This window comes from Anomaloglossus baeobatrachus, chromosome 8 (assembly GCF_048569485.1).
Source record: "Anomaloglossus baeobatrachus isolate aAnoBae1 chromosome 8, aAnoBae1.hap1, whole genome shotgun sequence".
Lineage (NCBI taxonomy): Eukaryota > Metazoa > Chordata > Amphibia > Anura > Aromobatidae > Anomaloglossus > Anomaloglossus baeobatrachus.
Window position 1 is genome coordinate 131,059,963 of NC_134360.1, and position 14,529 is coordinate 131,074,491.

Consider the following 14,529-nt stretch of genomic DNA (forward strand, 5'->3'; position numbering starts at 1 on the left):
CGGAGTCTCCCTTTTTTCCAAAAATTGTGCCCCACACACACCCACCCCTTCAGTGGCAGCACTTGTGCCCCAGTTGTACACTTCACAGCTAGATTTGCATCAAGCACATTCAAAAATACGCCATAATTAACCGTCCCCAGGATAACACTGGGGTAGGTAGCAAAGTCTTTCCTGATCCCAGCTCTGTTCATCTTGGCTTCTTTTAAAAACACATCAAGCAAGGGTTACTCCAAGCGGAGCCTCCCTTTTTTCCAAAAATTGTGCCCCACACACACCCACCCCTTCAGTGGCAGCACTTGTGCCCTAGTTGTACACTTCACAGCTAGATTTGCATCAAGCACATTCAAAAATACGCCATAATTAACCGTCCCCAGGATGACACCGGAGTAGGTAGCAAAGTCTTTCCTGATCCCAGCTCTGTTCATCTTGGCTTCTTTTAAAAACAATGTAAGCAAGGGTTACTCCAAGCGGAGTCTCCATTTTTTCCAAAAATTGTGCCCCACACACACACCCACCCCTTCAGTGGCAGCAGTTGTGCCCCAGTTGTACACTTCACAGCTAGATTTGCATCAAGCACATTCAAAAATACGCCATAATTAACCGTCCCCAGGATGACACCGGAGTAGGTAGCAAAGTCTTTCCTGATCCCAGCTCTGTTCATCTTGGCTTCTTTTAAAAACACATCAAGCAAGGGTTACTCCAAGCGGAGTCTCCATTTTTTCCAAAAATTGGGCCCCACACACACCCACCCCTTCAGTGGCAGCAGTTGTGCCCCAGTTGTACACTTCACAGCTAGATTTGCATCAAACACATTCAAAAATACGCCATAATTAACCGTCCCCAGGATGACACCGGAGTAAGTAGCAAAGTCTTTCCTGATCCCAGCTCTGTTCATCTTGGCTTCTTTTAAAAACAATGTAAGCAAGGGTTACTCCAAGCGGAGTCTCCATTTTTTCCAAAAATTGGGCCCCACACACACCCACCCCTTCAGTGGCAGCACTTGTGCCCTAAGGCCCCGTCACACTAAGCAACATCGCTAGCAACATCGCTGCTAACGAACAACTTTTGTGACGTTGCTAGCGATGTTGCTGTGTGTGACATCCAGCAACAACCTGGCCCCTGCTGTGAGGTCGTTGGTTGTTGCTGAATGTCCTGGGCCATTTTTTAGTTGTTGCTGTCCTGCTGTGAAGCACAGATCGCTGTGTGTGACAGCGAGACAGCAACAACTAAATGTGCAGGCAGCAGGAGCCGGCTTCTGCGGAGGCTGGTAACCAATGTAAACATCGGGTAACCAAGAAGCCCTGTCCTTGGTTACCCGATATTTACCTTCGATACCAGCCTCCGCCGCTCTCACTGCCTGTGCTGCCGGCTCCTGCTCTGTGCACATGTAGCTAGCTGCAGGACACATCGGGTTAATTAACCTGATGTGTGCTGTAAGTAGGAGAGCAGGGAGCCAGCGCTAAGCATTGTGCGCTGCTCCCTGCTCTGTGCACATGTAGCTGCAGCATACATCAGGTAATTAACCCGATGTGTGCTGTAGCTAGGAGAGCAAGGAGCCAGCGCTCAGTGTGCGCTGCTCCCTGCTCTCTGCACGTGTAGCTCCGTGCGGTGGTAACCAAGGTAAATATCGGGTTGGTTACCGATATTTACCTTAGTTACCAAGCGCAGCATCTTCCACGCGGCGCTGGGGGCTGGTCACTGGTTGCTGGTGAGCTCACCAGCAACTCGTGTAGCCACGCTCCAGCGATCCCTGCCAGGTCAGGTTGCTGGTGGGATCGCTGGAGCGTCGCAGTGTGACAGCTCACCAGCAACCTCCTAGCAACTTACCAGCGATCCCTATCGTTGTTGGGATCGCTGGTAAGTTGCTTAGTGTGACGGTACCTCTAGTTGTACACTTCACAGCTAGATTTGCATCAAGCACATTCAAAAATACGCCATAATTAACCGTCCCCAGGATGACACCGGAGTAGGTAGCAAAGTCTTTCATGATCCCAGCTCTGTTCATCTTGGCTTCTTTTAAAAACACATCAAGCAACGATTACTCCAAGCGGAGTCTCCATTTTTTCCAAAAATTGGGCCCCACACACACCCACCCCTTCAGTGGCAGCAGTTGTGCCCCAGTTGTACACTTCACAGCTAGATTTGCATCAAGCACATTCCAAATCTACAAGCATTTACTCTCCCCAGGATGACACAGGGGTTGTAAATTCCTTCTGGATCCATGACTTGTTCATTTTGATGAACGTCAGTCTGTCCACATTGTCACTGGACAGACGCGTGCGCTTATCTGTCAGCACACACCCAGCAGCACTGAAGACACGTTCAGAGACAACGCTGGCAGCTGGACACGACAAAATCTCCAAGGCGTAAGTTGATAGCTCTGGCCATTTTTCTAGGTTTGAAGCCCAAAAGGAGCAAGGCTCCAGTTGCACAGTCATGGCATCGATGTTCATTTGGAGATACTCCTGTATCATCCTCTCCAGCCGTTGACTATGTGTCAGACTTGTTGTCTCTGGTGGCCTTGCAAAGGAGGGTCTAAAAATTATGAAAAGATTCCATAAAATTGCTGTTACCAGCACCAGATACGGTCCTACTGGTACGTGTAGACTGTTGAAGATGACGAGACCGTCCCATGTTTGTCAAGTTACAACTGGGAGATTCACTCCCTGCACCTGCATGGTTGTTTGGTGGAAAAGCGGATCTAAGATCGAGTAACAGCTTCTGCTGATACTCCTGCATACGTGCGTCCCTTTCTATGGCTGGAATTATGTCACAAAATTTGGACTTGTACCGGGGATCTAATAGTGTGGCAAGCCAGTAGTTATCATCACTTCTAATTTTAATAATACGAGGGTCATGTTGGAGGTAGTGCAACAAGAAGGCACTCATGTGCTTGCGCAGCCATGCGGACCAAGTCCACGCTGTGTTTGTGGCATAGAGGTGCTAACCGTTCTTTCTTCCTCTGACATCTCCCCCCAACCTCTTTCAACTGAAATTTGACCAAGGTCTCCCTCATCTGCTGAGTCTTCCATGTCCATGGACAGTTCGTCCTCCATTTCTACATGTCCTCCTGCACGTTCCTCAACATCTCGCCTGCTACCATGCGCCCTTGTTGATCCCTGTCCCCCATGCTCCCATGCCTGGCGCCTTGGTGATGATGAACGTCTGGACCTTGGTGATGTTGTTGTCCCTTGCGCATATGAATCCTCCTGTAGTTCATCCCCTTCCTGTTGTCCCACCCCCTGACTCCGAATAGTGTTTAGCGTGTGTTCCAGCATGTAAATGACTGGAATCATCATGCTGATAATGGCATTGTCAGCGCTAAACATATACGTCGCCATGTCGAAACTGTGCAGAAGGGTGCATAGGTCCTTGATCTGAGACCACTCCATCAGGGTGATCTGCCCCACCTCTGCATCTCGTTGGCCCAGGCTATACGTCACGACGTATTGCACCAGGGCTCGGCGGTGCTGCCACAGTCGCTGTAACATGTGGAGAGTTGAATTCCAGCGTGTCGGCACATCGCATTTCAGGCGATGAACCGGCAGGCCGAAAGACTTCTGGAGCGATGCAAGTCGCTCAGCTGCGGCGCTTGAACGGCGGAAGTGAGCAGACAGTTTTCGTGCCCTGTTCAGAAGGCCATCTAGCCCGGGATACTGTGTTAAAAATTGCTGCACGACAAGGTTCAACACGTGAGCCATACAAGGTGCGTGTGTCACCTTGCCCAGGCGAAGGGCCGCACCCAGGTTTGCAGCATTGTCGCACACGGCCTTACCAGGCTGCAGGTTGAGTGGAGACAACCATTTATTAAACTCGGACCGCAGAGCTGACCACAACTCCTCAGCTGTGTGACTCTTATTCCCAAGACATGTCAAGCTAAAGACCGCTTGATGCCGTTGCGCTCTGCTGCCAGCATAGTAATGAGGGGTGCGTGATTCCTTCTGCGCAGTGAGAACGCTGGTGGCCTGACCAGGCAGGCTTGGGGCGGAGGTGGAGGACCCAGATGAGGTGGAGGATGCAGAAGCAGTGGCGGAATTTGGACAGACAGAGGATTGACACACAAGTCGTGGGGACGGCAAAACTTGTGCAGCAGACCCTTCACCATCTATCACCATAGTTACCCAGTGCCCAGTCAGCGACATGTAACGTCCCTGTCCATGCTTACTGGTCCAAGTATCGGTGGTGAAATGCACCCGTTCACACACAGAGTTTCTCATGAAGCGGTGATGTTGTGTGCGACATGCTGGTGTAGCGCGGGCACACCTTTCTTAGAGAAGTAGTGGCGACTAGGCATCTGGTACTGGGGCACAGCGACAGACATAAGGTCTCTAAAATCCTGTGTGTCCACTAGGCGGAAAGGCAGCATTTCGGTAGCCAACAGCTTACAGAGGGATAGAGTCAACCTCTTCGCTTTGTCATGGGTCGCAGGAAGTGGCCTTTTATTTGACCACATCTGAGGGACAGAGATCTGGCTGCTGTGTGTAGACGGTGTTGAGTAGGGTGTCCCGGGAAAAATGCAGCTTTGTGAGGAAAGTGCAGGCGGAGACATGATGTTGCCTTCATCCAAAGTTTGTGCTATCAATGTCTGAGAGAGCTGTACACACTCACTTGTTTCCCCTTCCAAAACAACTGACGACCTACCAAGCAAACTGCCTGTTGCGGTTACAGTGGTGGAAGTTGTGGGTGGAAAAACAGGTGTGACAGCTGTCCCCACAGTCCTAGAAGATGACGAGCGCGCGGATGCACTGGAAGGGGCAGGCGGTGGATGGTTCGCTCCGCTAGGCCGCATTGCAGCACGGTGAGCTTCCCACCGGGCCATATGATATTTATTCATGTGACGATTCATGGAAGAAGTTGTCAAACAGCTGAGGTTTTGACCTCTACTAAGAGAACCATGACAAATTTTACATATCACATAATTTGGGCGATCTTTTTCTATGTCAAAAAAGGACCAGGCTAGGCAAGGCTTAGAGGCCATGCAACCTGTTGATCCACCCCGAATAATGCTCAGAGGCAGAGTGGTGGCTGAGGATGCAGTTGTAGACGTGCTACCAGTGCTCCGACTCTGTCCAGGAAGGCGCAAGGTAACTTCGTCGTCGGTTGCATCCTCCTCCACCGCCTCTGTTGACCTCCTCGAGTGCCTGACTGGGGGTTGACAGTAGGTGGGATCTAGAACTTCATCATCAATTGTTGTGTTTGCACTCCCCTCCCCCTCAGACCGAGCCTCTTCTTGCCCTGACCGAATATTTAAGTTGTCATCCCAATCGGGTATCTGCGTCTCATCTTCATCAGAATGTTCCTCATTGTCTATAACCACAGGTGTTACAGTTTGTGACAAAGGGTCAACATTATGCTCAGAAACTTGGTCCTCACGGCCTGAATCAGAGTCACAAAGGTTCTGGGCATCACTGCAGACCATTTCCTGTTCTGTACTCACTGTAGCTTGGGAGCAGACCTCTGATTCCCAGGCTATAGTGTGACTGAACAGCTCTGCAGACTCAGCCATCTCAGTTCCACCATACTGTGCAGGGCTGATGGAGACTTCAGAGCTGGGAGAAATCAAGTGTGATTGGGATGACAACTCAGAGGACTGGTGTTTTTTGGATGCGGTACTTGAAGTGGCTGAGAGGGCACTTGTTGGACCACTTGAGATCCATTCAAGCATTTTCCTTTTTTGCCCATCATCTACCTTTCTTCCTGTTGTTCGTGTCCGTAAAAAAGGGAGCACATCGGATTGTCCATGGTAAGTAGTAGACATCTTACTTTTGCTGGTAGAGGGTCTATCTTCAGCAGATGATAATGGAGCTTTGCCACCTTCCCCACGGACAAAACCTTTTTTGTCTTTTCCACCACGCCTCTTCCCCTTTCCACCAGCATCTGTCATTTTGCCACTCATGTTGATTGCGACAAGATTGTGGACTGAAAATGTGGTAGTAAAAATTGAGAGGTGGTGTAGATTGCAGTGGTGGTCTAGCTTTATTAACAGCAGAATAATAAAGAATAAATATCCCTGACAATGCAACTACAGGCCTTAAACTGTCAGCAAAAATTGCTAGTCTAATGGCTTAGTTATAATGAGTTGGAGTGTGCAATGCAGGCAGACGTGCTCTGCAAATGTCTTTGCACTAGTGGGACTATAGCAAAGTCCAATAGCCACGTATAGGATGCCACTAGGTACACTGAGTGTTTGCTAGTATAATGGCTTAGTTATAATTAGTGATGAGCGAGCATGCTTGTTACTACTCGGTACTCGCACGAGTATCACTGTACTCGGTCTACTCGGCGGGGACCGAGTAATCTCGCGATACTCGTGCTGTACTCGTGGTCTTCATTTCTGCATGTTGGCGCTCTTTTGAGAGCCAGCCCTCATGCAGGGATTGGCTGGCAGACCACTGCAATGCTACAGCCCTGTTAGTTGTGGAATTGCAGTGATTGGCCGGCCTGCACAGCGTGACCGAGCCTTTATACCGGCCGGCGCGCTGTGCTCTGCTCACAGCTATCCAGACAGTCAGTGCAGGGAGAGTGTCGCTGATTCAGGGAAAGCTTTGCGGCCCTTTATAGCTTTTTCAGTTGCAGGGCTGCAAACAGTGTGACCAAAAGTCCTTCTCAGGACTATTCTAGTTGTATACAGGCAGGCAGGGTATAGCCAGGTCGGAGTACAGTAGCAGAGTCCTTCTCAGGACTATTGTTGCTATATACAGGCAGGGTATAGCCAGGTCTGAATACAGGGTAGTGACCAGAAGAGTCCTTGTCAGGACTATTGTACCAGTATACAGGCAGGCAGGCAGGCAGGCAGGGTATATATAGCCATTCCTAGTGGTGACCGTATACCAGCCTTCATCATATCTGGGGCTGGTGTATACAGTCTAAAACAGTCCAGATAGTGTCTGACTTGTCTGTAATTGTCGCTCCCCAAAAAAACCTGTTAGGTTCTTAGTGCGTCCGTGCTTGGTTTTTAAAACCGCACGTGTGTGCCTGTCGGTGGCAGCGTACAGGTGCACTTGTGTGCAATTTCCACAAACTTTGATATAACGCACAAGTAGTGAATACACGTCAGCACAGCATTGCAAAATGCGCAAGGGCATTGGCAAGGAACAAGGAAGTGGACGTGATGGTGGTGCAGGCAGAGGCCGAGGTCGTGGGCAAGCTCTAATTTCGCCACATCTAGTCGCTCGCACGTCCTGTCCCAAATTCTTGGGGACCGCAGCAGTACACCGCTCTTGAACCAAGACCAGTGTCAACAGGTTGTTAGTTGGATAGCAGATAATGCTTCCAGTCAGATTGGCACCACCACAAACACTCTGTCTTCCACACGGTCAAGTGTCAGTAGCCGTGATACTGCACCGCACATTTCTGAACCTGATCCTCCTTCCTACCACCAGGCTGAGTACACGTCCTCCTCGGACATTAATGATCCCACACTTGGACACTCGGAAGAGCTGTTCACGTTTCCATTCACACATTCTGGCCTCTCGCCAGCTCATATTGAAGTGGGTCATGAGGAGATCGTCTGTACAGATGGCCAAATATTTGAGCAGCCACGTTCTCACGAAGTTGGCAACGTGTCTCAACAAGTGGTGGACGATGATGAGACACAATTGTCAGCAAGTCAGGAGGAGGAGCAGGGTGCGGAAGAGGAAGACGACGTGGTGGATGATCCAGTAACTGACCCAACCTGGCAGGAGGATATGCAGAGCGAGGACAGCAGTGCACAGGGGGAGGGAGGCATAGCATCACAACAGGCAGTAAGAAGCAGGGTGGTGGCCCCAGGCAGAAGTCAGGCAACCGTTCCCCGGAACAACACGACGACACAAGGTGCCTGTACAAATGTTAGGTCTTCCCGAGTCTGGCAGTTTTTTAAGTTGGCTCCAGATGATTCTAAAAAGGCCATTTGCAACACCTGCCGTGCCAGCATCAGCAGGGGTACCAAAACTAGCAGCCTGACCACCACCAGCATGATCAGGCACATGTCAGCCAAGCACCCGACTTTGTGGGAAGTACAACAGAGTCGAGGAGCAGTGCTTGCTGATGTCACTGCTACGTCTTCGCTGGTTGTGCATGCGAGCCAATCCCCTGTCCATGCTGCCTGCGAACAAACCTCCTCCACTCCTGCACCTGCAGTTGCCTACGCAGAAAGAACACCATCATCAAGCACGTCCTTGTCCCAGCGCAGCGTTCAGTTATCCATTCAGCAAACCTTTGAACGCAGGCGCAAATACACTGCCAACACCCCACATGCTACAGTTCTAAATGCTAACATTTCGCGACTGCTTGCGCTGGAAATGTTGCCTTTTAGGCTGGTGGAGACAGAAGCATTCCGCGACCTGATGGCGGCAGCTGTCCCACGTTACTCGGTCCCCAGCCGCCACTATTTCTCCCGGTGTGCCGTCCCCGCGTTGCATAACCACGTGTCACAAAACATCACACGTGCCCTGAACAACGCTGTTTCACCCAAGGTCCACCTAACCACAGACACGTGGACAAGTGCTTGTGGGCAAGGCCGCTACATCTCGTTGACGGCACACTGTGTTAATATTGTGGAAGCTGGGACCCAGTCTGAGCGAGGGACGGAACACGTCCTTCCCACACCAAGGTTTGCAGGCCCTACCTCAGTCAGTGTTTCACCCACACTCTACAGCTCAGGAATGTCATGCTCTTCAGCCTCCTCCTCCTGCGCATCCTCATCCACTGTACCCTCCACACCAGTCCCAAGCTGGAAGCACTGCAGCACTGCCTCGGCGAAGCGGCAACAGGCTGTGCTGAAGCTAATCTGCATCGGTGACAAACCCCACAATGCAGAAGAGGTGTGGACAGCTCTGAAACAGCAGGCAGATCACTGGCTCACACCTCTGAACCTAAAGCCAGGAAAGGTCGTGTGTGACAATGGCCGGAACCTGGTGGCGGCTTTGAGGCGAGGCCAGCTGACACATGTTCCATGCGTGGCCCATGTGCTCAACCTCGTGGTTCAGCGGTTTATAAAGTCATACCCAGAGCTGTCTGATCTGCTGGTAAAAGTTCGCCGCCTGTCTGCACATTTTCGAAAGTCACCTACTGCTTCAGCCGGCCTTGCCGGCTTTCAGCGCCGTTTGCATCTTCCGGCTCACAGACTGGTGTGTGATGTCCCCACGCGTTGGAATTCAACTCTGCACATGTTGGTCAGGATATGTGAGCAGAAGAGGGCAGTTGTTGAGTACCTGCATCACCTAAGCCGTCGGGAAATGGGTCAAACTCCACACATAACACCTGAGGAGTGGAGATGGATGTCAGACCTATGTACCATCCTCCAAAACTTTGAGGACTCCACCAAGATGGTGAGTGGTGATGACGCCATTATTAGCGTCACCATACCGCTACTCTGCCTTCTAAAACGGTCTCTGCTGAAAAACAAACATGATGCATTGCAGGCGGAGCGCGATGAGTTGCAGCAAGAAACAGTAGTGGGTGTGGGTGATAACACACAGCCCAGCCTCGTCTCATCACAACGTGCAGTGGATGACTATGACGAGGAGGAGGATGAAGACATGGAGCAACTCTCCGGCCAAATTGAGGATATGACATGCACACCAGTCATATCCTCGGTTCAGCGTGGCTGGCCAGAGGACAGGGTAGATGAGGAGGAGGAGGAGGAGGAGGAGGACAGCATGTTCAGTCATCTTGTTGGTCAGGCTACTGAAGTCCTGGCTGTTAAGAGTCTGGCGCACATGGCTGACTTTATGGTAAGCTGCCTGTCTCGTGACCCTCGCGTTAAGAACATCTTGGCCGACAATCATTACTGGTTGGTAACACTGTTAGACCCACGCTACAAGGAGAACTTTTTGTCTCTTATTCCCGTGGAGGAGAGGTCAACCAAAATGCAGCAGTTCCGGAAGGCCATAGTCACGGAAGTAGGCAAAGCATTCCCCTCACAAAACGCTAGCGGCATAGGTCAGGAATCAGTGGACAACCGAGGCGTACAGCCGAGAGAGGCACAAGTCCAATCCGCCAGAGGTAGGGGAACAGTCTTTAAGATGTGGGACAGTTTTCTCAGCCCCTCACGTACCACAGCCCCTGAGGTGCGGGGTAGTGCCACAAGAAATCCTAAGTTTGCCCAGATGCTGAAGGAGTACCTTGCAGATCGAACAACTGTACTCAGACATTCCTCTGTGCCTTACAATTATTGGGTATCCAAGCTGGACACGTGGCATGAATTGGCTCTCTACGCCTTGGAAGTCCTGGCCTGCCCTGCCGCTAGCGTTTTGTCAGAGCGTGTTTTTAGTGCCGCAGGTGGAATCATTACAGATAAACGCACCCGCCTGTCAACTGAAAATGCTGACAGGCTGACTCTGATCAAGATGAACAAGGGTTGGATTGGGCCAGACTTCACCACACCACCAGCAAATGAGAGCGGAATTTAAAGTTTGCCATGTACCTCCACTCACCCATGGGTACACACTTCTGGACTTTGGATAATCGCTGGACTGCTCCTCCTTCTCCTCATGCGCCACCATGATGACCGTTACAAATTGCAATACTTAGGCCTTTGTTTCAGGTATACCCCCAGTGGTAAATTTTTTCGCCCATTCTTTGCAGAATGGACATTACAACGACAGGAGACCCGCTCCTTTGCAATGGGAACAATGTTTTGAGGCCCTCATGCACGTCTCTATCCAGGGACAATGTGGAGCCTCTCAATTTTTGGCTGCCCTGCCAAAGGGCTATACTACAATAGACCCACTTCCTTACAATGGGCACTTCAAGTTCACAGGCTCTCATGCACGTCTCTACCCAGGGACAACGTGGAGCCTCCCAATTTTTGGCTGCCCTGCCTAAGGGCTATACTATAATACACCCACTTCCTGACAATGGACACTTCAAGTTTACAGGCCCTCATGCACGTCTCTATCCAGGGACAATGTGGAACCTCACAATTTTGGACTGCCCTGGCAAAGGAAAATACTACAAAAGACTCACTTCCTCAAAATGGGCACATTAGACTCAAGAGGCCTTCATGTACGTCTCTTCTCAGGGACATCGGAGTGCCACACAATGTTTTCACGTAAAATCTTTCATGTATTAATCTCAAAAAGTAACATACACCAGCTCTATCTCACTATTGGGTATGTGCCCTTAACATTTCTGCCATGAAAAATCATTTTGGGGTCATTTTGGAAGATTTTCTGGTGAGTCCGTAAAAATGGCGTGAAACGCGGACAAAATTGTTCACAGCTGTGACTTTTGAGTGATAAATGCTTCAAGGGGTCTTCCCCATGCTGTTGCCATGTCATTTGAGCACTCTTCTGAGACTTTTGTGCCATTTTTAGGGTTTCTCCATGCTGCCGGGGGGTCATTTCACAAAAATACTCGGGTCTCCCATAGGATAACATTGGGCTTGTTGCTCGGCCCGAGTACACGAGTATCTTGGGAGGCTCGGCCCGAGCTTCGAGCACCCGAGCTTTTTAGTACACGCTCATCACTAGTTATAATGAGTTGGAGTGTGCAATGCAGGCAGACGCGCTCTGCAAATGTCTTTGCACTAGTGGGACTATAGCAAAGTCCAATAGCCACGTATAGGATGCCACTAGGTACACTGAGTGTTTGCTAGTATAATGGCTTAGTTATAATGAGTTGGAGTGTGCAGAGGACAAAAGGGTACAGTGGCAGGATTGTGGGGCTCTGGGTAGAGGAATGGAAGCCTGCCTTTCTATTCCCTCCTAATGGTGAAATGCAGGGAGGAAATCCCTGACCTTGGCTACACAGACGCTGTTGCTGTTTTCAGGACCTGTCACCTATGGCTCTCTGACCCTGCCGGTTTGAGCCCTTAAAAGGACTGCTAGAAAGTGCTCTCCCTAAGCTGTCTAACGCTGTGTATGCAGCGCATACAACTGTATCGGCGATAGGACTCAGGAGGACGGAGCTGCGACAGTGATGTCTGACACCAAAGACGCAGAAGGCAGATAATGGCGTCCTGGAGGAAAATGTCCGTTTTTATAATGCAGGGACATGTGACATGGACATCCTATCACACATGCCGTTGCTTCTCTGGCTAAAAGTCCACTTAGCTGTGTGTGTGTCTGGGATTGGCTGACATGCTGGCCCGCCCCACAAAACGCGCGCGCTTAGGGAAGGAAGACAAGAAAAAAAAAAAAAAATGGCGATCGCCATTATAGAAACAGCAGTGATCTGAAGGCGCTGTTCACGCACACTATACACTGAAATGTCATAATAGTGTGATTCACAGAGTGACTTACACTATTACAGCAGAAACCAAGCTAGGATTTAGCTGGTTTTTTGCTGCTAGAACCGTTCTCGAACGTTTCTAGAACTATCGAGCTTTTGTAAAAAGCTCGAGTTCTAGTTCGATCAAGAACATGCCCCAAAATTACTCGAGCTTAGAACTGGAGAACCTCGAACCACGAACCGCGCTCAACTCTATTTATGAGGACAAAGTGCAATGGTGCGAACGTGATTCAATGGAGCCTTATACACATATGCTAGTTGGCCTGTAAACATTCTACTCAATAGCAGCATATGAATAAACACATGTTAAAGTGCTCTGCATGTAGCAGCCAAAAAATTCTCTATCAGGCCCTGCATCCAACTGCTCCCACCAGTATCAGATTATAATATACCGGCAGCAAACCAATGGCTCCCCAAGCAGCACATATATAAGGGTCCTCAGAAAAAAGCCCAGCAATAATAATGACATAAATAGTAATATTACCGCGGAACAATGTTCCACTTAAACCAATTCACTGTAGGTGATGTAACAATAATATAATGATGTACTTAGCTTTTGCGCAGACTTGGACTAATCGCCAGACCAAAAATACTTCAGTGTAATCACTGGAAGCCTATATACAGGCTCAATTCAGGAACCGCTTGCTCGACGCGTTTCCCCCTGGCATACAGTCCCGCCAGGGTTCCTCAGGAGCTCCCACAATAGGGTACAGACAACTGGCCACAATCTGCCGCTCTGCCTCAGTCCTAATCCCCGCCCCGAGAGGATGCTGCTATTGAGTAGAATGTTTACAGGCCAACTAGCATATGTGTATAAGGCTCCCTTGAATCACGTTAGCACCATTGCACTTTGTCCTCATAAAGACTGTTTTTTTGAGTTGTTTTGAACCTTTTCAGGCATTTTTTATGACAGAGCCTGTTCTGATATTACACCCTATTCCTGTAGAGTCATATTCACATATGTGTTAAATGATAACAGGTTCTACCCTTGATATTCAATTTTTTGCATCTTGTGTTATTTTCTGACAGTGCAGAAAAACCCTGTTTGAGCACTCCTATACTCCCAGACTAGCTGCACTTATAACTTAGTGCAGGGAGAGGAGGGCAAGCCGACGTCTGAGCGGGGGCGCCATTACGTAACCTAGGGTGCCGACCTCCACAGGTTAGGTAGGGAGAAGTGTAAGGGTGTTGACCACTCCCATTCTGCACTGCAGCACTTTTCTATTTATTTGTATATATATGTGTGTATGGTTTTTTTTTCATTTTGGGATATCTATTTTAATCTAAATTAATTAAAAGTGAATTTTTAAAGGGTTTTTTTCCACGGTTTACAGTATATGATCCCTTTACAATTGTTTATGACGTTTTTTTCTTCTTACAAAAATAGCAAACTTCTTCACTGCAGCAAAGCCGGATTTAAGGGACACAGCCACTGGATGCCAGTTGTATGTATGGGGGGGGGAGGGAGAGGGGGAAGATGTTGTAAAATATTTGGTCTTGAAACAGTACGACACTGTTCTACATATTTTCAGAAGTTGTCAGGCTCAGTTATGAAATCAGACATTTCTTAATGGTTTTGACCTCCTAAATTCAAACCTTACAGTGAAAATTTTAAGTTGGCTTTTTTTCTATGATATCAAAGAGTTTTCCATTTACTGCTCCATATAATACAGAAAAGTAAGAATACTTTGAAACACATCTTTGGAAATATAAAGATGCAGAATATTTTATTTTGCCAACTTTCTGATATTTATTTAGAGAAAACTTAGCAATAATTAAAATAACTAAAACCTGTGTAATCACTATTGTGAATTATAAACAGTTACAGAAATTTCACTACAAAATATGCTCCTCATTCAGTGACAACTGTTTTATTGCTTGTATTCTTTTACTCCTACATAGGATAATCGCCTACAATTCTCCACCAGTAATCTGCAACATTTGACATATTCCATTTTACTTTATATCATTTCTCCATAGCTGCAATATTTTGGTGAAATCTCTCACTGTGCTCGCTGCTCAATGCTCTGCAGTTTGGTGGAAATGTCTAGATGCAAATGTAAGAAATCAATCTTTAAGGACATGTTACTACCAAGATCTTTATATGTTTTAAAGAGACTTTCCACCAAATCTTCTTAGTTGTATGTTCTTGAGTTTCACAAAAACTAGTTACAACTAGTGATAGGTGGACCCGAACTGTAGAAGTCCAGATCCGCATGGTTTCAAACTTATCCGAGTGCCAAACCCAGGATCCAGGTGTTGATCCGGATCGGGAAACTCGGGGAATAAAAAAAATAAATTAATTAATAAAAA

The 14,529-nt window shown here is 48.6% G+C and overlaps 1 protein-coding gene across 3 annotated transcripts in view; it reads right to left on the bottom strand.

Moving 5' to 3' along the window:
• The window catches only part of PLA2G4A (phospholipase A2 group IVA), a 337,394-nt gene that overhangs the window by 140,462 nt on the left and 182,403 nt on the right, over nucleotides 1-14,529 (bottom strand). The gene's annotated exons all lie outside the window — the stretch shown is intronic.